Here is a 24277-nt window from a genome sequence, read left to right on the forward strand (position 1 = left end):
TGTGCTGGCTGCCTGCTACCGCACAGATGAGGGAGGAGAATTGCTCTGACTGCTCCCTGGTGTCCCCACTGGGCCGTGGGAGCTGCATGAGAACAGCGTGACTGCCTCTGCCTGAGGTTGGGGGAGCACCTAGCAAAGGATGGCTACCTTCCCTCACACCACCACGGGCAGCCCAGGAAAAGGAGCCAAGAGAAGCTGAGAACCAACAGCCACTTAAACAGTAAGGAGTCCACTGGCACCTTCAAGACTAACAGATTTATTTAGGCATAAGCTTTCATGGGTAAAAGTGGGGGTTTTACCCACAAAAGCTTACACTCAGCATGAACTAGAGCAGATCATTTAAAAACACATCCAATCTTGATTTAAAAGTTGTCAGTGATGGAGAAATGGTCTGAGGTAAACCGGATGAAGTTTAATAAAAACAAATGCAAAGTGCTCCACTTAGGAAGGAACAATCAATTTCACACATACAGAATGGGAAGAGACTGTCTAGGAAGGAGTACAGCAGAAAGGGATCTAGGGGTCATAGTGGACCACAAGCTAAATATGAGTCAACAGTGTGATACTGTTGCAAAAAAAGCAAACGTGAGTCTGGGATGCATTAACAGGTGTGTTGTAAACAAGACAGGAGAAGTCATTCTTCCGCTCTACTCTGTGCTGGTTAGGCCTCAACTGGAATATTGTGTCCAGTTCTGGGCATCACATTTCAAGAAAGATGTGGAGAAATTGGAGACAGTCCAGAGAAGAGCAACAAGAATGATTAAAGGTCTTGAGAACATGACCTATGAAGGAAGGCTGAAGGAATTGGGTTTGTTTAGTTTGGAAAAGAGAAGACTGAGAGGGGACATGATAGCAGTTTTCAGGTATCTAAAAGGGTGTCATCAGGAGGAGGGAGAAAACTTGTTCACCTTAGCCTCCAATGATAGAACAAGAAGCAATGGGCTTAAACTGCAGCAAGGGAGATTTAGGTTGGACATTAGGAAAAAGTTCCTAACTGTCAGGGTAGTTAAACACTGGAATAAATTGCCTAGGGAGGTTGTGGAATCTCCATCTCTGGAGATATTTAAGAGTAGGTTAGATAAATGTCTATCAGGGATGGTCTAGACAGTATTTGGTCCTGCCATGAGGGCAGGGGACTGGACTCGATGATCTCTCGAGGTCCCTTCCAGTCCTAGAGTCTATGAATCTATGAATAAACCGACCATGACCCTCATTAGTAATGGTTAAAAATGTGCCTCATTTCCAGTCTGAGTTTGTCTAGCTTCAACTTCCAGCCATTGGATCTTGTTAGACCTTTGTCTGCTAGGCTGAAGAGCTCTATCAAATATTAGTTCCCCAGGTAGGTACTTACAGACTGGTCAAGTCACCCCGTAACCAAAGAGATTGACCTCCTTGAGTCTATCACTCCAAGTCATGTTTTTCAATCCTTTAATCTTTCTTGTGCCTCTTCTTTGAACCATCTCCAGTTTATCAACTTCCTTCTGGAACTGTGGACCCCAGAACTGGAAAGAGCACTGCCTCTTCCAGACTGAGCATGCCTTGTCTTTCAGAAGCACCCCCTGAACTGATGTATTCAGTCCAAATCTCTCGTCACATCTCTGGGCATGCCCAGCAATAGGTCTCCCTGATTTACCTTTTTCTGGACCTCTACTTGGGCTCAGCAACAGGAAACCTGGAAATCCAGGTGGGGGAAAGTTCTCAGGCTCCCCGGCTCACTACAGCAGAGCTGGGAGCTTGAAAGTCCTGGGATGTTGCTCCCATGAAGCTCCAGGCCCCAGACCCCAGTGCCGCAGCCTCCCAGGACAGCTGCAAGTGCAGCAGTGAAACTGACAAGAATATCAATTTCATTCAGCAGCTGCCTGTCCTGGGGAGCAAAGATCCCTTCAAAAACACCATGTGTCAGTGTTTCCCAGAATGAAGTTCTCCCAGAATATCTGGCTTTCAAGAACTTTCAGCTTTTTTAAATTTCTTGTCAATCGAAAATCACAAGTTTAGGCCAGTTCTAACCTTGAGCACCCCCTAAAGACTCTCTGTCATGGTATAATTGTCCACTCTGAACCTTAGCGTCCAAAAGATGGGGTACCAGCATGAATTCCTCTAAGCTCAATTACCAGCTTAGTACTTGTAGCGCTGCCACCAACCAGGAATTCCAGTGCCTGGTACACTCTGGTCCCCCCAAAACCTTGCCCGGGGACTCCCAAGACCCAGACCCTCTGGATCTTAACACAAGGAAAGTAAACCCTTTCCCTCACCGTTGCCTCTCTCAGGCTTCCCCTCCCTGGGTTACACTGGAAGATCACTGTGATTCAAACTCCTTGAATCTTAAAACAGAGAGGAAAATGCACCTTCCCCCCTCCTTCTCTCTCCCCCTCCCAGACTCTCCCTGAGAGAGAAAGTAATCCTAACACAGAGAGAAAATTAACCTCTCTCTCCCACTTCCCTCCTTTCTCCCCACCAATTCCCTGGTGAATCCAGACCCAGTCCCCTGGGGTCTCACCAGAATAAAAAAACAATCAGGTTCTTAAACAAGAACAGCTTTTAATTAAAGAAAGAAAAAACAGTAAAACGTATTTTTGTAAATTTAAGATGGAATATGTTACAGGGTCTTTCAGCTATAGACACTGGGAATACCCTCCCAGCCTAAGTATACAAGTATAAATTAAAATCCTTTCAGCAAAATACAAATTTGAACTCCTTCCAGCCAAATACACATTTGCAAATAAAGAAAACAACCATAAGCCTAACTTACCTTATCTATCTAGTACTCACTATTCTGACCTTATAAGAGCCTATATCAGAGAGATTGGAGAGAAACCTGGCTGCACGTCTGGTCCCTCTCAGAACCCAGAGAGAACAACCAACAAACACTAACAACACACACAAAAACTTCCCTCCCTCAAGATTTGAAAGTATCCTGTCCCCTGATTGGTCCTCTGGTCAGGTGACAGCCAGGCTCACTGGACTTGTTAACCCTTTACAGGCAAAAGAGACATGAAGTACTCCTGTCCTATTAACCCTTAACTATCTGTTTATGACACTCTCAAACCTGAAGAAAAAGAATCTAATTTTACTTTTTTAAATCTCATGATTTTAAGCCAAATCTCTTGATTATTGAGGCCTGCATCATGATTTTTGCACACTTGAGATTGGCTGGGTCATTCAACTCAGTGGGGAAGCAGTACAAAAGGATGGATAAAATGGACAAACTTCTCAGTTTCGACTGCTTCTCTGAGCAGAATCCAAACTGAAACTTTTTCAGTTCAAACCATTACTAGCTGAAAATAATCTTAATCCTAACCGCAAAGACATATCCAGGAGAAGAGAAAGCAGAGACATTTCTCTCTCTCATTACTCTAAGAGATATATGATAAATACATCATGGAGTGCACCGAATATATAGATGCTTTATATTATTCTCTTTGAATTAGTATGGGTTTTGTTTGTTTTTGAAAAATCCAATAAAAAGAACAGCAAAGAGTCCCGTGGCACCTTATAGACTAACCGACATATTGGAGCATGAGCTTTTGTGGATGGATTTCACCCACGAAAGCTCACGCTCCAATACGTCTGTTAGTCTATAAGATTCCACAGGACTCTTTGCTGATTTTACAGCAAACACGGCCATCCCTCTGACACTTAATAAAAAGAAAGTAAAGGATAATAAATAAAATAAAAATAATAATATAAAAAGTAGGTAGCGCACACGGCTGTGTCTGTTTTAGACTCCTGTAGCTAACCGAATTTATTACATCTGTGCTTCAGCTTTCTGGGGTTCTTAGGGAAGGTTACAGTTTTGTTTCAAGAGAAGAGTAAATAGTTATATAAAGTGGCCAAATGTGGCATGACATGTTCCTTACTAGCCTCTCCCTTCTCCCTCTGGGGTCGTGCAAAGAATGCTTAAACATAGTCCATTTTCTGTATTTCTGCCTGCAATGCTCTGTCTGTCTGTTGACTCCACCAGTGTTCTCCTTGTGCAGTGTTATGGCACCGCATGAAAAGTTTGCCTTTGGAATGGAAAGGAACCCAATGGTACCTGTTTTCTAGGGCAGACAAGGACAGCTCTCCATTCCCTTCAAAACCTGCAGAAATCCTACTGAAAAGGTACCTGTGTTGTATGTTAAAACCTGCCTTGGGAAGCTGGAATTGCTCTTCACTGAAAGTAAGACAAAATAAGCATTGTAAGTACCTGTTGTAACTGTAATTTATGAGGTGGAGTGGAGGGAACCTGCAGCTTTTCTATATCACTAGCAGACATGCGATTATAAAAGATCACCCAAAAAGGGCCCAGCTGGAATTCTTTGTGATCAGATGCACCAAGGGCAGGGACGGTGCTCAGCGATTTCTGATCTATTCAATTTGTTCTCCATACTCTTACCAGGAGGTTTCATAAGTACCGAGCAAGGAAAGCAGGTTAATGCAGAGGGACTCCCCCTACTCACATGTTTCCACCCACTTCAGAAATTCTAGCTACGATCCCCTCCCCCAGCCAGGAAGAGTTTAGCACTGTTTTTGGATGACTGACAGAGGAGTCATGTTGCAAGTGTCTGAATACAGCACAAGCTGCAAGCACAAAACCAAGACACCTCAAGTGTCCTTCCCAGCCACTCCACATCCCCCCAAAGGGATGCAAAAGGAAGCCCAGAGAGAAGGTGCAACCATGAAAAGTCAGGAGCAGGCAACGCCATGTACAGAAAATGTTACATTTCTCTGCTGAGTCCTCTCAAAGACTCTCATGTTCTTTGTTAGTCACAGTACTGGATGAACATGGCCGACAGCAACAAGTCTTGGGCTCCGGCCATCCAGCAAAGAGACCGCTCTCCGTGAGCAACGGTATTGTAATCAAACAGCATGTGGTCATGTATCCTGAGAGAGAGACATCCCTCCGTACAGGCTGCCTGCCATCAACCTGCGTCTTCACTCAAACCTGCAAAACACGCTCTGGGGCTGCTGACTTTAGAGATCTCGGTCAGGATAAATTCCCTGGTTTAACACAGTTACCTCTGACCCCACAACACCTCTGCATGTGTTAGTCATACAGGTGTTTGGAAGGATGGGTTTAGTAGCTGGCTGTATCGTACATGCCTTTTCTGTCTTTCAGAAGGAAACGACCTGGAGAGCTAAGCAGCATGAATTTGAAAATGAAGATCCCTTGTGTTTCTGTGCATGGACTTTCTTTTACACCCTATCCCCACCAAGGGCCCAGCTGGGGTTAGGAGTGAAATTTGGCCAGATTCAGAATGGTTTTAATCCAGCTGGCTCTGTCCTCTAGAGTCCATGTCCGTCAGTGCAGCGCTTTCCCTGCCTTAGCCAAGCAGGGGAGTTAATGGCCTCTTTGCAGGAATGTTCCTTGGAAAACTGATATCCGGCCCTTTGTGTGATGCTCTAGCATCTAGTTTAGGCAGGGTGGGGGCACGTCAAGGGTGCCATGGTGGGAGGGGCACGATGGAGCTGGGCTGTACTCTGGTGGCATAAACTCAGGCATGGCTGCAGAGCAGCTTGGACACAGAGGAAAGTCGGGGCCTTAGTCTGGGGCTACAAGCTTAATTCTTCAGGAGGTAACGAACTGGAGTTTTTCCATTGCCTTGGATGGAAGCAGGCTGGGCGTCTACCTGGATGTTGAAGTGCAAGCGTTTTTTGTGAAGCTGCATCCTTCCCATGGTTTTCGTTAACAGGGAAACATTTAGCTCATCACGTTACAGCCCTTCTTGTATCTTTCCCCAGTCCGAGGTTACAATCCCACACATGCACACAAACAATGTGGTAAAAATAGTGACTAAAAAGTAGATAAAGGGTGGCAAATTCTAACCTGGTAAAAGGAAATACTGTTTCACACTATACGTAATTAGACTGTGGAACTCACTGTCACAGGAAGTCAGAATGAGCAAGATTCAAAAAGGGATTGGACATGGATAAAGATAGCAAGAATATCCAGAATTCTGAAGACAACAATTCTGGAAGGGAGATTAAGCATCATGCTTCAGGGTTTAAACTAGTCTCTAATTACTAGAGATCAGGAGGAAACCCTCATGAGGGTAGATTATCCCATGTCTGCTATTGCAGGATTCTGTGGCATCTGGCACTGGGAACTGTGAGACACAGGACGCTGAGCTAGGTTGGCTTTGGGTCTGAGCCCCTTGGCAGTTCCTATGTTTGTAGCTCAGGGCAAGATAATATCCAGTTAAGGGTCCTTGTTTAATGTGCATGAAGCCCCACATTCACCACTGCCTCTCTGTCTCCCACCCATCTCCAGCTTGTGCAGTAGCACACTGTGCATATCACGTTACTCCCCATCCAACTACACGAATGGAAATAAGTGAACAACAAACATTGAGCCTGGTTCTCATTTACACTGAAGCCACTTTCCAATTCTCTAGCAGCGCAAAGGCGCTGCCCAGGGCATTAAATATACGTGACTCCCACTCTGAGGTCCCCTTACGCTGCCAGAGTGGGGTGAATGAAACTCACTCTGACACCACTGTGACAGGGTCACTTTCAAAGCTCTGACTTCACTGCAGAGTTAATTCAGGCAAGCAGGCCCGAGCACCCGGCTTAGTGTAGCCCAGGTGCAAATGGTCACACTACAAAGCCACATTCAAGTTCCCGTGCGTGTCACTAGGACTCCTTGGGGGCACATCCCATGTTTTTTCTTGCCGGGCCGTTATAGGATTCTTTCCCAGTGAATTGTGGGAGAACTCGTCCATTCTTCTGGGCACCGCCAGAGTTGGGGGTGGGCACTGGAGGACCATAAGCCTGCGTCCTAAGTGCAAAGCAGGCAGGCAACCCACCCAAGTGAAAACTTCACAGACGCTCTAGCCTGTAGCCCCAGCTGGGTCTGGTAGCACCACCCAATTCATGTCAGAGGGTTGTGTGTGGGGACAGGAGCTGGATTAGGGACAGCATCCGCCTAAGAGCCCGGTTTAACTATGCAGTGAAGACAGACCCTTCCCCAACAGAATCACTGCCAGACAAGAGTTAGTAAACAAGCAAGCAAAATCTTTCAGACAAGTAGCGAACAGAAACCATCTAATCTAGAAGAGCTGAAATTTAAACTGAGTCTTCATTCAAAAGTGTGACCTTAATTTTTGGTTTCAAATCCGCAAAGCAGGACCAATAGAAAAATATATTTTTCACTGAGTTAATGTATTTAATCATTTTAGTCTGTGGACCAGATTATTAAAGATTTTTAGATGCCTAAGGATGTAGATGGGCACCAATCTATACCAATCAATACCTGAATACCTTTAAAAATCAGGCCATATCTCACCACCCCGTTAGATCTGGATGTCGTTTGTCCCAACTGCCCCACTTCTTACCCCTAGCCTGCAGCATCAACATTGGGAAAACAAAACTTCCTTAATTTAGTTTCGTTCGAACGAAAGGAAAGGAAAAGGAAGTGTTTGACTTTGGGTTCCTGAACACAGCTCCTGGGAGGAGAAGCACGGTTATGCTGGGACTCTGCTATGGTCAGATGAACAGTGATCCCTCTGGCACACTGGCCAATGACAGGACAGCCAGAAGGCAGGCACTCATTTCATGTTTCATTCACCTCTGCTACATTTGGGACGGGACTGCTGTGAGGGAAGAAAATGACACACTAGAAGCCCAAGAACTTTTGTAGCTTGTACGTAATTTCACCCCCCCACACACACACACACACTTTTCTGGCATGTGATTTAATGGACATTGTTAGGAGTTACATTACTGATACAAAACACACTGTTAAGTGTGGGTATAGGCAGCAGGGTTTTATTTTTTTCTGAAAGGAGACATATAAACCTGAATTGTGGCTCCAGCAAACAAGAATTACTCTTAATGAGCTGTCAAGAAAATACTGGCCAATCTACAATTTGGCAGGCACTACAGCCTCTATTATAACTACCCAGGACTGCAGCAACATGACACTGGAAGCTTTTTTATTGGATGAATAACGAACTGCTGAGTGAAGAGCACAGAGTATTTGTGTGTGTGTGTGTGTGTGTGTGTGTGTGTGTGTGTGTGTGTGTGTGTGTGTGTGTGTGTGTGTGTGTGTGAGAGAGAGTGCACATGCACAAGCTTGGGTGTACGGCATACTAGAGATACATGTGTGTTACATACACACATGTGAAAGCAGAGCGAGACAGTGATGCTTCCCCAGACCCCGAGCTGGGGCTGAGTTTTAAGAGAGTTTGTTGGGCCATTAGTTAATGCTGATTTTCCTCAGAACACTGGGAAAATTCCCAAAGACTGGGGGAAAACTAACATTGTACCAGTTTTCGAAACGGGTAAACGGGATGACCTGGGTAATTATAGGCCTGTCAGTCTGACATTGATCCGAGGCAAGATAACAGAGCAGCTAAAACAGGACTCAATTAATAAAGAATTAAAGGAGGAGACTCTAATTAATGCCAATCAACAAGGGCTTATAGAAAATAGATCCTGTCAAACTAACGTGATTTGTTTTGATGAGTCGACCAGTTTGACTGATAAAGGGAATAGTATTGATGTCATATAGTTAGACTCCTGCAAGGGGTTTGACTTGGTACCTCATGATATTTTGATTTAAAAACTAGAATATAAAATGAACATGGCACACATTAAAAGGACTAAAAGCTGGCTAACTGATAGGTCTCAAAATGTAATTGTAGATGGGGAATCATCATTGAATGGGTCTGTTTCCAGAGGGGTCCCACTAGAATCAGTTCTTGGCCCTACGCTGTTTAACATTTTTATCAATGACCTAGAACAAAAAATCATCACTGATAAAGTTTGCAGATGACACAAAAATTGGGGGAATAGTAAATGATGAAGAGGACAGGTCACTGCTACAGAGCACAAGCAAACAATGTGTGCTTTAATATGGCTAAATGTAAACGTATACATAGGCCACTCTTACAGGAGGGGGAAGCAGTGACTCTGGAAAAGATGTGGGGGTCATGGAGGGTAATCAGCTGAACATGAGCTCCCTGTGGGATGCTGTGGCCAAAAGGGCTAATGTGATCCTTGGATGTATAATGGGGGAACTCAAGTAGGAGGAGAGAGGTTATTTGACCTCTGTATTTGGCATTGCTGTGGCCACTGCTTAGAACACTGTCCAGTTCTGGGGCCCACAGTTCAAGAAGGATATTGATAAATAGGGGAGGGTTCAGAGAAGAGCCATGAGAATGATGAAAGGACTGGAAAACCGGCCTTACAGTGGTAGACTCAAGGAGCTCAATTTATTTAGTGTAAGAAAGAGAAGAGTTAGGAGGTGGCTTGATTACAATGTATAATACATACCTGGGGAAAAGATTTAAGAATTGGCTCTTCAATCTAGCAGAAAAAGATCCAATGGCTGGAAGTTGAAGCTAGACAAATTCAGACTGGAAATGAGGCAGATTTTTAACGGTGAGAGTAATTACCCATTGGAACATTTTATCAAGGGTCATTGTGGATTCTCCATCACTGACCATTTTAAAACCAAAATTGGAGGTTTTTTCCAGAAGCTCTGCTCTAGGAATTATTTGGGGGCAGGTCTCTGGCCTGTGTTATCCAGGAGGTCAGACTAGATGCTGACAATGGTCCCTTCTGGCCTTGGGATCTGTGCTTGGTGCAGCTCAGCAGTGGTGGGGGAGAAGAGTGCAAAGGGAAACAGTAGAGGCCAATACATCCACTCTCACTTCCCCAAACCTGCCACGCTCCTGGGCCGGTCCCTGACCGTCCATTAGTGCAGCCTCAGAGATGCTCTATGTTCTGCTGGCTGCCAGTGGCCCTGAGGAGTGGCTCTGGCTGGCAGGGATCACCAGAGAATATGGATGCCTCAGTCAAGGCCTTTTTCCAAAGTGTAGCTCCGGGCCTGGGGAGGTGATGCAGGAGCAGGTACAGCAGTGTGTGCCACTCAGGGTTTCCTCTCACGAGCAGTCCTGCTCCAGCCAGAAAACTGGCTGTGGTACCATGCTGGGCTTCTAGAGCTGATTTACTGGCCAGCAGGGCCACCCCACACTGCCTACAACCATGTATAAAGCCACCTTTCCCGATCGAGCAGCACCCAGGGCGTTCTCATTATGTGCACAAAGCCAGAGCACGGCATGAGAAGCTGCAGATATCAGATGCCCACCATCCACTTACTTCTATGGCTCCCACAATGGCAGTACCTGAGCACCGCCCAGCTCCTCCAGGTATTTACCTTCAGAGACCTCGCTCTTATCCCATTCTACTGATGGGAAACTGAGGCAATGAGAGAGAGAGGGCTAGATGCACAAGGAGATTTAGGCACCTAACCTCCCACCCAGCTGCTACCTTGCCTTGCAGGTGCCCAAATTCCCTACATGATGACGGTCCCACTGATAAAGTCCCCTTGGCACCTCAATGTCCATCCTGATGCCCAGCACCCAGCTCATACCTAAGCCCTGGTGGGATGCTCAGGCTCAATGCTTTCCCTGCCTGCCTTGTGTGCAGGGCTCAATTTAGGAGGCCGTCTCAGAGCACACCTGCTGGGTCGGGCCCTGCACAAGCAGAGGTGGTGGTGCTCTTTCACTCAACAGCCCCAGGGCTAGAGTGCTTCTGCAGGACCTGGATTCAGTTCCCTGTTTAGCATCAGGGGGGATTTGAACCTGGAGCTCCCAGGCTTAGAGGCCTGACTCCAGGAGAGGGCTCATGGCTGGGAATCCCAAGCAGAGGCCAGTGCCTCCCCCATCTTTGAGGGTCAAGGATTAGGCCCCATCTTACTTCTCAGCTTCCCCCCAGTGCCTCGCTTAGGCAGCTCCCTGCTCAGTGGGCTGGCTTCTGTGGATCCCATTCCCCAGGCATCATCCAGGAGCCTGGGCCCATCCAGGGGCTGCAGATTCCAGGGGGCACCAGGTGCCTAAAAAGTTTGGCATTGAAGCACTGAACCTAACGATTAGTCTGCGCCACAAAGCTTTGCTGGCACCACTGTGCCCCCATCCTGGCCAACACAATCCTGCCAGCAGACCCGCTGTGTAGACACAACCATGCAAGCGCTCCTCTTGGCACTGCTGATGTCACCCAGGGAAGTGGTGTAGCCATGCCAGCTTCCACTGCCCCTGCACAAGCAGGCTGTGCCAGCAAAGCATCTGCAGCGCAGACTCACCCTTTTTAGTCTTTCCCTTTGTGGATCCAGCCCTAAGTGACATCCCCAGGCCCACCCAGAGCAGAGAATTGGACCAAGGTCTCTGGGTTCCTAGGCCAGCGTCCCAGCCCCAGGACCACCCTCCCTCTGCAGAGCCCATTCCGAGTGGCATTATGTGGGGAGGCCGGGGGCTGCCCACTGAAATGCCGAGCAGGGCCCTCAACCATCCCTGGGGAAGTGGTGGATAAACGATATGGTGCCCACAGCGTCTCACAGCCCAGCAGCTTCCCAGGGATGCTGACCAAGCGCTGCCATTAGCTAGACAGCTCTGGAAACACAGCCAAGAAAGCAGGATGCCTGCCAGCCTCTGAAAAGGAGCCCAGCTTCTGGCTGGGCTCCTTCAGCGCACGGAGTGTCAAGGTAGTAAGTCAGCAGCAATGGGAGACGTTTACAATTCTTGCACTAGGAACAGAGGGGAGGGGGAAAGGTAGATACAGCACATCTATTTACAACGTCTCCCCAGCTGCTGTGGACCCACACAGCTCCACTGAAGAGAATGGGGCCAGATCCCCAGCTAGTTAAATCAGGATAGCGCCAGTGAAATCAGTAGCACAGAGCCCCAGTTGGTGTAAATCAGCATCGCTCCACTGAAGTGAATGGGATTGCTGCTGATTGCCACCAGCTGAGGATCTGGCCCATCATACTAGCTGAATTGCACTCTGTAATGGTCTCTGCTCAGTGACCTCACTCCCACAAACACCAGGTGCACACAGAAGCTGGGCATGCTACGCAGCTGCTGCAGGGGGGCACGCTGGCTGGTGTGCACAGGGCCATGGAATGTAAACATTTTAGCGACACGGCTGAGACACATCCAAGGCAAATGAAGAGCCACATCTGGCCTCTGCAGGAGCCTTTCAGCCCAGGAGTTTGTATTAAGTATTGATTCGTATCCACTCACGGGCTGGCGTCAAAAGAAAATTGAGTCACACTTCGGAAGGAGCAGACATGTGACATTCCGCCCCACTAACCCCAGCGCAGAACTTCCTGGCATTTGGGAGCCTTGGGACATTCTTTTACTTTGTTTGTGCTTTGAATTGGGATTTTCAAAGCTGCTTACGAGCTTTGGGTGCCCGAGTCTCATTTGCTTAGGCCTTTGGCTAAAACACCCACCTAAGCAACCAGCTGGCAATTGGTTTGTATAAAATTCTATAAACCTACCCAGAATGCATAAGGATTCATTATTGACAATATCAGGCATCAGAGGGGAACAATATTTTTTAATATAATTCAAGGAAAACCATTTTAAAAACCAACAATTTTTACTTCTACAGGGGAGGGGGAAACACTCGTTTGCTTTAAAAGAAACAACGAAAAAAAATCACAAAATGCAAACACCACAAACCAGAAAGTTGAATTACAGCATATGGGGTCTGGTGCCTCCGGGCAGGCTCCAGACCGCCTCCAATTCCCTGTTCCTCTCTTTGCAACTGTAAGGGGACTGCTGCCCTCTTACTAACATTCAGTGGGGGGGTTCTGGTTGGCAGCTCCCAGCACTAAAAGATTGGGGAGAGGCCAAGCTCCACCTCAGCCTCAGCCTCTGAGCCTGACTGAAAGGGTGGGCAGGCTAATCAGGGAGTCAGGAGGTCAAGGGGGTTGTGGCCTCGGTGTGAGCTGGAATTGTCTGAGTCAGACAGAGTGGGGCCGAGGTAAGGAGAAGGCAGGGTCCTGAGCTGAGCTGGGGAGCAGAGCCGGGCCAGATCCAGAGGGGCCAGAAAAGCAGCTCAGGAAGCAGGTCAGAGCTGGGACCAGAGCCAGAGACAGCCCAGAGAGAGCAGATCCTGTGCTGGGAGCAGAGCTGCAGCCACAGAGCCAGAGACGTGGCCCAGGGGGAGCAGATCCTGTGCTGGGAGCAGAGCTGGGCCAGCCAGAGACACAGCGCAGGGAGAGCAGATCCTGTGCTGGGAGCAGAGCTGGGAGAGCAGAGCCAGAGAAGCAGCCCAGGGAGCAGGTCAGAGCTGGGAGCAGAGCCAGAGGCACAGCCCAGGGAGAGCAGATCCTGTGCAGAGAGCAGAGCTGCAGCCACAGAGCCAGGTGTGGTGAGCAACTGGGGCCAGCCAAGGGGGGATGCTGGGCAAAGGGCCCAGTGCAGAAAGACACCCCCAGCCAAGGGTCCTTGCAGGCCAGGCTGGGAGGGGGATCCTAACCCAGTGGGGGGCTGACACCGGGAAGAAGGGTCCCACCACCCAAAGCCCTGAGGTGTGTGGCCACCACTATTGCAAGTGTCCAACTTGCAGCATCCCTGCAGCACAGCCAGGGCCTGAGGAGGCGATCGGGGACCTACAAGGAGCAGACTGTGAACTGCCCTGATGTCCAGAGACACTGTTTGTGATGTTCCCTGCCACAGAGCAGGGTGATGTGTTTTCCTTTAACCTTTCCCATTTTTCCTTATTCTTTTTTTAAATTAATTGTTAATTAAACAACTTGTATTTGCTTTAAATTTTACGTAATGATCAGTGGGTCAGGGCAGTGCCCAGTGCAGAGAGGGTACCCTGGAGTGGGGACACCCTAGCCCCTGTCCTGGGTGACCACAGCAGGGTTGGGGGTCGAGCTCCCCAGGAATCCTGGGCCCACCCTTGTTGGGGTTACGAGGACTCTGCCAGACAGGAGAGTGCAAGGGGAGTCCTCGAGGGCAGGGAGGCCTCTGGGTAAAGGAAGTGGGAGCGAGGACTCAGATCCTTTTATTAGCCCACTTCACCGGGGTGGAGAAGGCAGGAAAGTTCCCCACAATAGCGGGACCATTTCCCTGCTTACACAGCCAAGCTTCACCAGCTTGTTCTCTGCAGCAGTCCTCATAGAGGACCTTTGATGCTCATTTGCATCAAGCCACAGGCATCCTCTCTATTGTGAGAATCAAAACACACACACACAGGATAAGATTGTAAAACACAAACCACCAATTTATCAAAACATCGGGCACCTCAGAGTTCAGAAATAAATGAGCAGTCAGTGCACACCAGTTTTTAAGAGGCGATCACATGCACTTCAAGAAGCCCCACTTTAAAGTCTGTGTGGAGAGCGAGGCGACCAGGTGGGTGGGGAAGGAAAGGATGTTATGAAGAACATTTAGTGATTCACCCTCTCAAGCACCCAAGTGCCTGCCTCCGATTGCAATACACATTTAGACACAAGCAGCTTGATGCAACATTCGTCACTGTGCAGTGATCTGCATCAACTACCCCAGAAATGAATGAGCCAATTGGTGACTGCAGAATTCATTAGGAAATGAGCTGCCTGAATATGTTTATTATAGGAAGGTCACAGGAACACAAAGGGTTTTAAAAGGAGAAACAGATTTGATGCCTTGTGTAACTCAATAGACGGTCTCTGTCTCCTTAGGGTATTAAAGGAGTTTCATCTCATTAACTGCAATCCAGCTTATACCCCCCAGAACTAATTTTACTGCTGATTTGTATGCAACTGTTTGCTTTATTTCTTTTTCCAAAATACAGTGACACCGATTTTCTAGGAGCCTTTTCTAGCGAGCCCCAGCTCAAACTAGCTCATTTCAGACTACGACATTCCAGTGCAGAGACTGACGTGGGACCCAAATTCATGTTCTCAGCTGTATGTTAAAAGGGCTTTGCCCAGGAGATTGAGTTCTACATACGCAGCCCCAGTGCAGCCACTCCTACAGCCTTGTGCTCTCCTTAAGTCAGGGAAACCTCCAGTGGCCACAAATAGTTTTGGGCTGACTCAATATGCTCCCCTAGTTTGCTCTAGCCTACATCCCAGCTTACACCATCTGTATTGCTCGTGCAACTGAAAGTCTATTTGAATTGAAGTCAATTAGCGCTTTGGGGGACAAATTCCTAAGATAAGGCCCTTTGAGTAAGTTTATGAGCTCATGCTCTATATGTCAGCATCATATCTACATTATAACAAATGCAGCATTAGATCTACTCTCCCTCCACACATAGGCACTGCATACATGCAGGGGTGAAGGACAGGAGCTGGTTATGGGCCTCTCACAACTCTGGGCAAGGAAACTGGCTTTGCTCAGCGGAATACATCCAAAATAAAACCCCAAACCTATTTTTCCGAACAGTTTTCTAATTTAAAATCATGTCTGCAGAATATAGGAGTGTACATATGATAAATTAATATTCCTCCCCCCCCCGCATGTTATGTGATGTACTCAGACTTCCAGCAGCTGAGAATCTGGCCCAATTGTATTTTTGAACAAGGAAAACAGCTAAGATGGTCTCTTTGTACATTCATCACACAGTGATATTTTTAGACACATACCTCTTCTGAATCTCAGCTGTGTCTGGACAGTAATCATTGTGCTGGTGAGCCCACAACTTGCATTGTATGATGCAATAGAATGCAATGTGGCTCTCTCTCATCTGGACAAGCTGAAAAAGAAAAGGCCTGGAGTGAAAAATCTGTTTTCGACTCATGTGTTCACTTTTAAAGGGGCCGGATGCTGTAACTCTGGGCAGTGGAACCTAGACGATAGATCGGTACTCCAATAGCACCGAGAGGTCTTACCCAAGATCAGGGTCTCACTGTGCTAGCCTAGACTACATACCAACACCTAGCAAGAGACCATCTCTCCCCTGAGGATCTCACAATCTAAATCGACAAGACAGACACAGGGTGGGAAGGGAAGCAGAGAGAGAGGAAGAGACTTGCCCAAGTCCACCCAGCAGAGCAGAGTCAGGAATAGACCTCAGGGCTCGAGTCCCGGTCAGGTGACTCCAATATCATGGTGACTAATACTATACTTCGCTTGGATCGCTACTCTCTGCAAAGGAGGGCGAGTATCATTATTCCCGTGTTAAGCTGAGGCAACTGGCTGTACCTCGTTCCTCCCAATGAACCAGCACAGTAAAAAAAGGAAATATAAATTAGAACATCAGAGTGAGATTGGCGCCTTAAGAAAACCTGCGAGAGGTGGCACGGCAGAGAGGCCTGTACTTTAGGCAGGCTGAGCACAAGAGCCCACGTACTGTTTGCCAGACATCAGTTCTCCAGCAAGTGCCCTGGATTCAGATTCTTCCCAGAGAGCCTGCAGGAGCTCGATTACATTTTAAAAATGAATTTTGTAATTCATTAAATATGCAAACACCACGATCAGTCTGGCAGCTCCCACTTCATTTACTGCAGGTCATTTGAGAACCGAGGTGACCTCTGAGGCAAAGCCACCAAGGGCCACCCTTGCGATGACTGGAGAGACAAGCGTATAATAAAACCCCGCTAAGCCCTCAGTAGCGTGGACTGCCTCATGCGAGGGAAGACTGCCAGCTTCTTTTAAGAAAGGCTTTTCCCAGTAACTTTCCTTGGGGCCTTCTGGAGATTCTCTGGTTCCAGTAGCCTTTGAGGGGACACCAGAATGGCCCTTCTGCAAGGTTTCATTGGTCTGGCAGAGAAACTTTTGGCCATTGCAGCTACAAGGAGAATTGACCAGATTGTTGCAGCTGGTTGGTTTCAGTACAAACGCCTCACCACAGGACCGTACCGACCCTGCAGAGCATCAGCCTTTGAGAGCAGACCCTCAAAACAAGGCCCTCAACCCCACGGGTAGACATGCCCCAACGCTAATGAGACCAAAGTAGTCAATTCACAACAAGGGCTTAATTTCCAACTGCCCAACAGACATGAGCGAGTGTGAGATGGAGAGGGGAGCAGCTACGGAGCTAGCTGGCTTCTCCTCAGGTTCATCACAGTGGACAAAGAATCCGGAGAGACTGTCAAGGATGTGTCATCCCCACAATTGCTGGCACCACTGAGCGCGATTAGCCTCAAATGCCTCCGCGGTGATCAGGGCAGCTAACTCACTCAGGTGCTGTTGGAATTCCCACTAGGCGCCTGTCTGCATCTCTAGGGGCCTAAAGACCTTTGCAAATTTGACCCTAGGGCCTAACCCTGTTTTCAAAAGTGAAAATGGGCCTTAGGAGCCTTTGAGAAGTTTACACCCAAGTCCTACCCACTACACCACTGAGTTAGTTGCCTAACTACCTTAGAAGATCTGGACTCCCATCTGTTCAGCACAGAGCTGGTCTGTCAGCACTACTGGCTTCTCTATTAGCTCAGAGTCCAAATTAAGCGGCGGGAAGGGGGCGGGAGGCAGCAGAGATGGCCTCATTCCAAAGTCTGGAGTCCTGAGGGATAGAGAGACAAGAACTGCCCAGCATTGGGCTGAAGAAGCTCCCTGCTAGGGTGACCACGTGTCCCGATTTTATGGGGACAGTCCCGATTTTGGGGTCTTTTTTCTTATGTAGGCTCGTATTACACACACCACACACCCCCGGTCCTGATTTTTCACATTTGCTCCCTGGTCACCCTACTCCCTGCTAGTGAGACAGATATTCTCCACCCTCTCTTTGGGTTTATTTTCAGTGTGGTTCATTTTGGAACACTCCCATCCTGGCTAACTCTGTGACCTACTGTGAGTGAGAATGGGGGAAAACAGGAGAGCCAAGGTGGGACCAAGAGCCTTTCCGCTTTGGTGCAATCTGATTGGCGCGTCTGCCTGCTTGTCACCTGATTAGAACAACCGGCCCCACAGTTCTAGAGTGGCCTATCCAGAAGCGTCCAATCAGAACGTCTCGCCACTCTAGAGGCAGAAGCAAGTATCCCAAATCCTGTCCCTGCCTTATCTAGGTCCGCTCCAGAAAGCCCTTTTGTGTTCCAAATGCTTCATGTCCTTTAAGGGCTATTTGAAAATTGTTTAGAAAACACTGTTTGTAACAAGCCCAGCCACTCAATTTAATATTCCCCTTAATGAAGGCTCCATTCCTTTCTTCTTCTCTTTCCCCCTAAGGAGCAAATAATAATGTTTGTTCATGGAAAAGTACATTGTAAGGGATCATTGCCATGCAATCATATGCACATCTGTTCTTAACAGGTTTCAGCTGAAACTACTGAAAATATACATAAGTCTACTTATGTAGAACAACTTAAATATGATAAGATTACAGTTTGGAGGATAACAATGTGTTTAGCTATGGAAAAAGTAAGCCCCTTTCTAAACACTCTTTCCACACACAATCATAACTTTTTACCACATATGTTGTCAAGGGGACAACATTTGTTGAGGATTAAGAAAGAACCCAGCATTGCAAGATTAGTGGCAAACAAACTCAAGATGTTCTAACATCCTCCCCACCAGCATTTAACTCCTGCATTACTATGTAATTACGAGTGATAGCCAGCCCTACCATTCCCCAGCCATTAAGAATGAGCAAAGAAAAGGCTCTAAGAAGCCAAATTTGGTGTTGCCACCACAATGTGGTTGGGATGGGGGGGAGGGATTCCAAGACTTTCCTCTTCCAGCGCGACTCCCCCCAATTCTGCACTAACGTTCGCTTTGGGATTCACATACAGAACTTGGCACTGGACAATAAGGACACACAACAGGAAGCAGCAGCACTGAAAATGTGCCATCAGAGAGCATCAGCTAAAATTGGCATCTGACAAGCCCTCTAAGGAAACGTGACATTGTCAGTGGGTTTCTCATTTCCCACTACACCCTGCTGGGGATAGTCACCTGTTTTATTAAATCAAAAAGGTCCCTAATTTAACAAACTGCACAGTGGAAAACAATACCAAATGACAGTTTCATTATAGCTGGATTTGTGGAGCAAAGCAAATATGGTGTAGCTCGTACTTTCATTCAAGTATATTTTAATTCCTCTTTTTTTACATTAAGTTGTTAAGGCGATTGTATATTTTCAAGGCAACTGTGCATGCAAATTTTAAGTCGCTACCCAGTACTCTCATTAATATATGAAATGCCATGTCCTAAATTTATTTGTAGGAAAACTTTTGAGCTGCACAATGTCGGAGAGCCCACTCACACAGGCACTGTTTGGAAAAAAAGGCAAGTAACTAGGTGTCTTAGGAACTCTGACCTCCAAGCTCCTGAACAGTGATTTTCCAGAGTTCTACCGTGTTGGGGAGTGTAGGGAGGCGCCCTGGCTCCCCGCTGCGCCTGAGAGGGACGAGCCAGAACAGGTGCCTCAGTGGGCGGAGCCACTGCCACCTGTCCCTGCCCCCCGGAAGTCAAGGGGCGGGACAGGAAGTATAAAAGCCCGACCTCAGCCCTCAGTTGGCCGCAGACTGCCGGAGAGAACAGACGCTGGTGTCCGAGCTCCTGCCAGGCCCAGCCTGCGCCGTGCTCACTACCTGGAGGAACGCTGGCCTGAGCTTCCCTACGGCCGGTATCCAGAGGAGCTGCCTGAGCTTCCCTACGGCCGGTATCCAGAGGAGCTGCCTGAGCTTCCCCACGGCCGGTATCCAGAGGAGCTGCCTGAGCTTCCCTACGGCCGGTATCCGGAGGAGCTGCCTGAACTTCCCCACGGCCGGTATCCAGAGGAGCTGCCTGAGCTTCCCCACGGCCGGTATCCAGAGGAGCTGCCTGAACTTCCCCACGGCCGGTATCCAGAGGAGCTGCCTGAGCTTCCCTACGGCCGGTATCCAGAGGAGCTGCCTGAGCTTCCCCACGGCCGGTATCCAGAGGAGCTGCCTGAGCTTCCCCGAGTCCTGTATCCAGAGGAGCTGCCTGAGCTTCCCCGCGCCCGGTATCCGGAGGAGCGACCTGAGCTTCCCCGCGCCCGGTATCCAGAGGAGCTGCCTGAGCTTCCCCACGCCCGGTATCCGGAGGAGCTGCCTGAGCTTCCCCGAGCCCGGTATCCGGAGGAGCTGCCTGAGCTTCCCCGCGCCCGGTATCCAGAGGAGCTGCCTGAGCTTCCCTACGGCCGGTATCCAGAGGAGCTGCCTGAGCTTCCCCGAGCCCGGTATCCAGAGGAGCTGCCTGAGCTTCCCTACGGCCGGTATCCGGAGAAGCTGCCTGAGCTTCCCCATGCCCAGTATCCAGAGGAGCTGCCTGAGCTTCCCTACGGCCGGTATCCAGAGGAGCTGCCTGAGCTTCCCCGCGCCCGGTACCCAGAGGAGCTGCCTGAGCTTCCCCACGGCCGGTATCCGGAGGAGCTGCCTGAGCTTCCCCACGGCCGGTATCCGGAGGAGCTGCCTGAGCTTCCCCACGCCCAGTAGCCGGAGGAGCTGCCTGAGCTTCCCCACGCCCGGTATCCAGAGGAGCGGCCTGAGCTTCCCCACGCCCAGTAGCCGGAGGAGCGGCCTGAGCTTCCCCGCGCCCGGTACCCGGAGGAGCGGCCTGAGCTTCCCCGAGCCCGGTATCCAGAGGAGCTGCCTGAGCTTCCCCGAGCCCGGTATCCGGAGAAGCTGCCTGAGCTTCCCCATGCCCCGTATCCAGAGCAGCTGCCTGAGCTTCCCCACGCCCGGTATCCCGAGGAGCTGCCTGAACTTCCCCACGGCCGGTATCCGGAGAAGCTGCCTGAGCTTTCCCATGCCCAGTATCCAGAAGAGCTGCCTGAGCTTCCCCACGGCCTGGTATCCAGAGGAGCTGCCTGAGCTTCCCTACGGCCGATATCCAGAGGAGCTGCCTGAGCTTCCCCGAGCCCGGTATCTGGAAGATCTGCCTGAGCTTCCCCACGGCCCGGTATCCAGAGGAGCTGGCCTGAGCTTCCCCGCGCCCCGTAGCCGGAGGAGCGGCCTGAGCTTCCCCACGCCCGGTATCCGGAGGAGCTGGCCTGAGCTTCCCCACGCCCGGTATCCAGAGGAGCGGCCTGAGCTTCCCCGCGCCCAGTAGCCGGAGGAGCGGCCTGAGCTTCCCCGCGCACAGTAGCCGGAGGAGCGGCCTGAACTTCCCCGCGCCCGGTACCCGGAGGAGCGGCCTGAGCTTCCCCGAGCCCGGTATCCAGAGGAGCTGCCTGAGCTTCCCCACGCCCGGTATCCAGAGGAGCTGCCTGAGCTTCCCCGCGCCCGGTACCCAGAGGAGCGGCCTGAGCTTCCCTACGGCCAATATCCAGAGGAGCTGCCTGAGCTTCCCCGTGACCGGTATCCAGAGGAGCTGCCTGAGCTTCCCCACGGCCCGGTATCCCGAGGAGCTGCCTGAGCTTCCCTGCGCCCGGTATCCGGAGGAGCTGCCTGAGCTTCCCTGCGCCCGGTATCCCGAGGAGCTGCCTGAGCTTCCCCGCGCCCGGTATCCGGAGGAGCTGCCTGAGCTTCCCCACGGCCGGTATCCGGAGGAGCTGCCTGAGCTTCCCTGCGCCCGGTATCCGGAGGAGCTGCCTGAGCTTCCCTGCGCCCGGTATCCGGAGGAGCTGCCTGAGCTTCCCCACGGCCGGTATCCGGAGGAGCTGCCTGAGCTTCCCCATGGCCCGGTACCCAGAGGAGCTGCCTGAGCTTCCCCGAGTCCTGTATCCAGAGGAGCTGCCTGAGCTTCCCCACGGCCCGGTATCCCGAGGAGCTGCCTGAGCTTCCCCGTGCCCGGTATCCAGAGGAGCTGCCTGAGCTTCCCTACGGCCGATATCCAGAGGAGCTGCCTGAGCTTCCCCACGGCTGGTATCCAGAGGAGCTGCCTGAGCTTCCCCGAGCCCGGTATCCAGAGGAGCTGCCTGAGCTTCCCTGCGCCCGGTATCCGGAGGAGCTGCCTGAGCTTCCCCACGGCCGGTATCCGGAGGAGCTGCCTGAGCTTCCCCATGGCCCGGTACCCAGAGGAGCTGCCTGAGCTTCCCCGAGTCCTGTATCCAGAGGAGCTGCCTGAGCTTCCCCACGGCCGGTATCCCGAGGAGCTGCCAGAGCTTCCCCGTGCCCGGTATCCAGAGGAGCTGCCTGAGCTTCCCCACGGCCGGTATCCAGAGGAGCTGCCTGAGCTTCCCCGAGCCTGGTATCCAGAGGAGCTGCCTGAGCTTCCCCGCGCCCGGTATCCGGAGGAGCTGCCTGAGCTTCCCCGTGCCCGGTATCCGGAGGAGCTGCCTGAGCTTCCCCATGCCCGGTATCCCGAGGAGCTGCCTGAGCTTCCCTGCGCCCGGTATCCGGAGGAGCTGCCTGAGCTTCCCCACGGCCGGTATCCAGAGGAGCTGCCTGAGCTTCCCCGAGTCCGGTATCTGGAAGATCTGCCTGAGCTTCCCCGTGCCCGGTATCCGGAGGAGCTGCCTGAGCTTCCCCACGGCCGGTATCCAGAGGAGCTGCCTGAGCTTCCCCATGGCCCGGTATCCGAAGGAGCTGCCTGAGCTTCCCCATGGCCCGGTATCCGGAGGAGCTGCCTGAGCTTCCCCATGGCCCGGTACCCAGAGGAGCTGCCTGAGCTTCCCCGAGTCCTGTATCCGGAGGAGCTGCCTGAGCTTCCCCACGGCCGGTATCCGGAGGAGCTGCCTGAGCTTCCCCACGGCCGGTATCCAGAGGAGCTGCCTGAGCTTCCCCGCGCCCGGTATCCCGAGGAGCTGCCTGAGCTTCCCTGCGCCCGGTATCCGGAGGAGCTGCCTGAGCTTCCCCACGGCCGGTATCCAGAGGAGCTGCCTGAGCTTCCCCGAGTCCGGTATCTGGAAGATCTGCCTGAGCTTCCCCGTGCCCGGTATCCGGAGGAGCTGCCTGAGCTTCCCCACGGCCGGTATCCAGAGGAGCTGCCTGAGCTTCCCCATGGCCCGGTATCCGGAGGAGCTGCCTGAGCTTCCCCATGGCCCGGTACCCAGAGGAGCTGCCTGAGCTTCCCCGAGTCCTGTATCCGGAGGAGCTGCCTGAGCTTCCCCACGGCCGGTATCCGGAGGAGCTGCCTGAGCTTCCCCGCGCCCGGTATCCGGAGGAGCTGCCTGAGCTTCCCCACGGCCGGTATCCAGAGGAGCTGCCTGAGCTTCCCCATGGCCCAGTATCCGGAGGAGCTGCCTGAGCTTCCCCACGGCCGGTATCCAGAGGAGCTGCCTGAGCTTCCCCATGGCCCGGTACCCAGAGGAGCTGCCTGAGCTTCCCCATGGCCCGGTACCCAGAGGAGCTGCCTGAGCTTCCCCACGGCCGGTATCCGGAGGAGCTGCCTGAGCTTCCCCACGGCCGGTATCCAGAGGAGCTGCCTGAGCTTCCCCACGGCCGGTATCCAGAGGAGCTGCCTGAGCTTCCCCGCGCCCGGTATCCGGAGGAGCTGCCTGAGCTTCCCCGCGCCCGGTATCCGGAGGAGGTGCCTGAGCTTCCCCACGGCCGGTATCCAGAGGAGCTGCCTGAGCTTCCCCGCGCCCGGTATCCGGAGGAGCTGCCTGAGCTTCCCCGCGCCCGGTATCCGGAGGAGCTGCCTGAGCTTCCCCGCGCCCGGTACCCGGAGGAGCGGCCTGAGCTTCCCCGCGCCCGGTACCCGGAGGAGCGGCCTGAGCTTCCCCGCGCCCGGTATCCGGAGGAGCGGCCTGAGCTTCCCCGAGCCCGGTATCCAGAGGCGCTGCCTGAGCTTCCCCACGGCCGGTATCCAGAGGAGCTGCCTGAGCTTCCCCACGGCCGGTATCCAGAGGAGCTGCCTGAGCTTCCCCACGGCCGGTATCCGGAGGAGCTGCCTGAGCTTCCCCACGGCCGGTATCCGGAGGAGCTGCCTGAGCTTCCCCACGGCCGGTATCCAGAGGAGCTGCCTGAGCTTCCCCACGGCCCGGTATCCGGAGGAGCTGCCTGAGCTTCCCCACGGCCGGTATCCAGAGGAGCTGCCTGAGCTTCCCCGCGCCCGGTATCCAGAGGAGCTGCCTGAGCTTCCCCGCGCCCGGTATCCGGAGGAGCTGCCTGAGCTTCCCCACGGCCGGTATCCGGAGGAGCTGCCTGAGCTTCCCCATGGCCCGGTATCCGGAGGAGCTGCCTGAGCTTCCCCACGGCCGGTATCCGGAGGAGCTGCCTGAGCTTCCCCACGGCCGGTATCCGGAGGAGCTGCCTGAGCTTCCCCACGGCCGGTATCCGGAGGAGCTGCCTGAGCTTCCCCACGGCCGGTATCCGGAGGAGCTGCCTGAGCTTCCCCACGGCCGGTATCCGGAGGAGCTGCCTGAGCTTCCCCGAGTCCTGTATCCGGAGGAGCTGCCTGAGCTTCCCCACGGCCGGTATCCAGAGGAGCTGCCTGAGCTTCCCCATGGCCCGGTATCCGGAGGAGCTGCCTGAGCTTCCCCGCGCCCGGTATCCAGAGGAGCTGCCTGAGCTTCCCCGCGCCCGGTATCCGGAGGAGCTGCCTGAGCTTCCCCACGGCCGGTATCCAGAGGAGCTGCCTGAGCTTCCCCATGGCCCGGTATCCGGAGGAGCTGCCTGAGCTTCCCCACGGCCGGTATCCAGAGGAGCTGCCTGAGCTTCCCCACGCCCGGTATCCGGAGGAGCTGCCTGAGCTTCCCCACGGCCGGTATCCGGAGGAGCTGCCTG

The 24277-nt window shown here is 51.8% G+C and overlaps 1 long non-coding RNA gene across 4 annotated transcripts in view; it reads right to left on the bottom strand.

Annotated features, from left to right (window-relative positions):
- Nucleotides 1-24277, bottom strand: part of LOC127049898 (uncharacterized) — a 201298-nt gene that overhangs the window by 65403 nt on the left and 111618 nt on the right. For all 4 annotated transcript variants that reach the window (XR_007774098.1, XR_007774100.1, XR_007774099.1 and 1 more), the window contains one exon: nucleotides 15350-15459. This is a non-coding gene — a long non-coding RNA (uncharacterized LOC127049898). The remainder of the gene's footprint in view (nucleotides 1-15349; nucleotides 15460-24277) is intronic.

Source organism: Gopherus flavomarginatus, chromosome 4, assembly GCF_025201925.1.
Source record: "Gopherus flavomarginatus isolate rGopFla2 chromosome 4, rGopFla2.mat.asm, whole genome shotgun sequence".
In the NCBI taxonomy this organism is placed as follows: domain Eukaryota; kingdom Metazoa; phylum Chordata; order Testudines; family Testudinidae; genus Gopherus; species Gopherus flavomarginatus.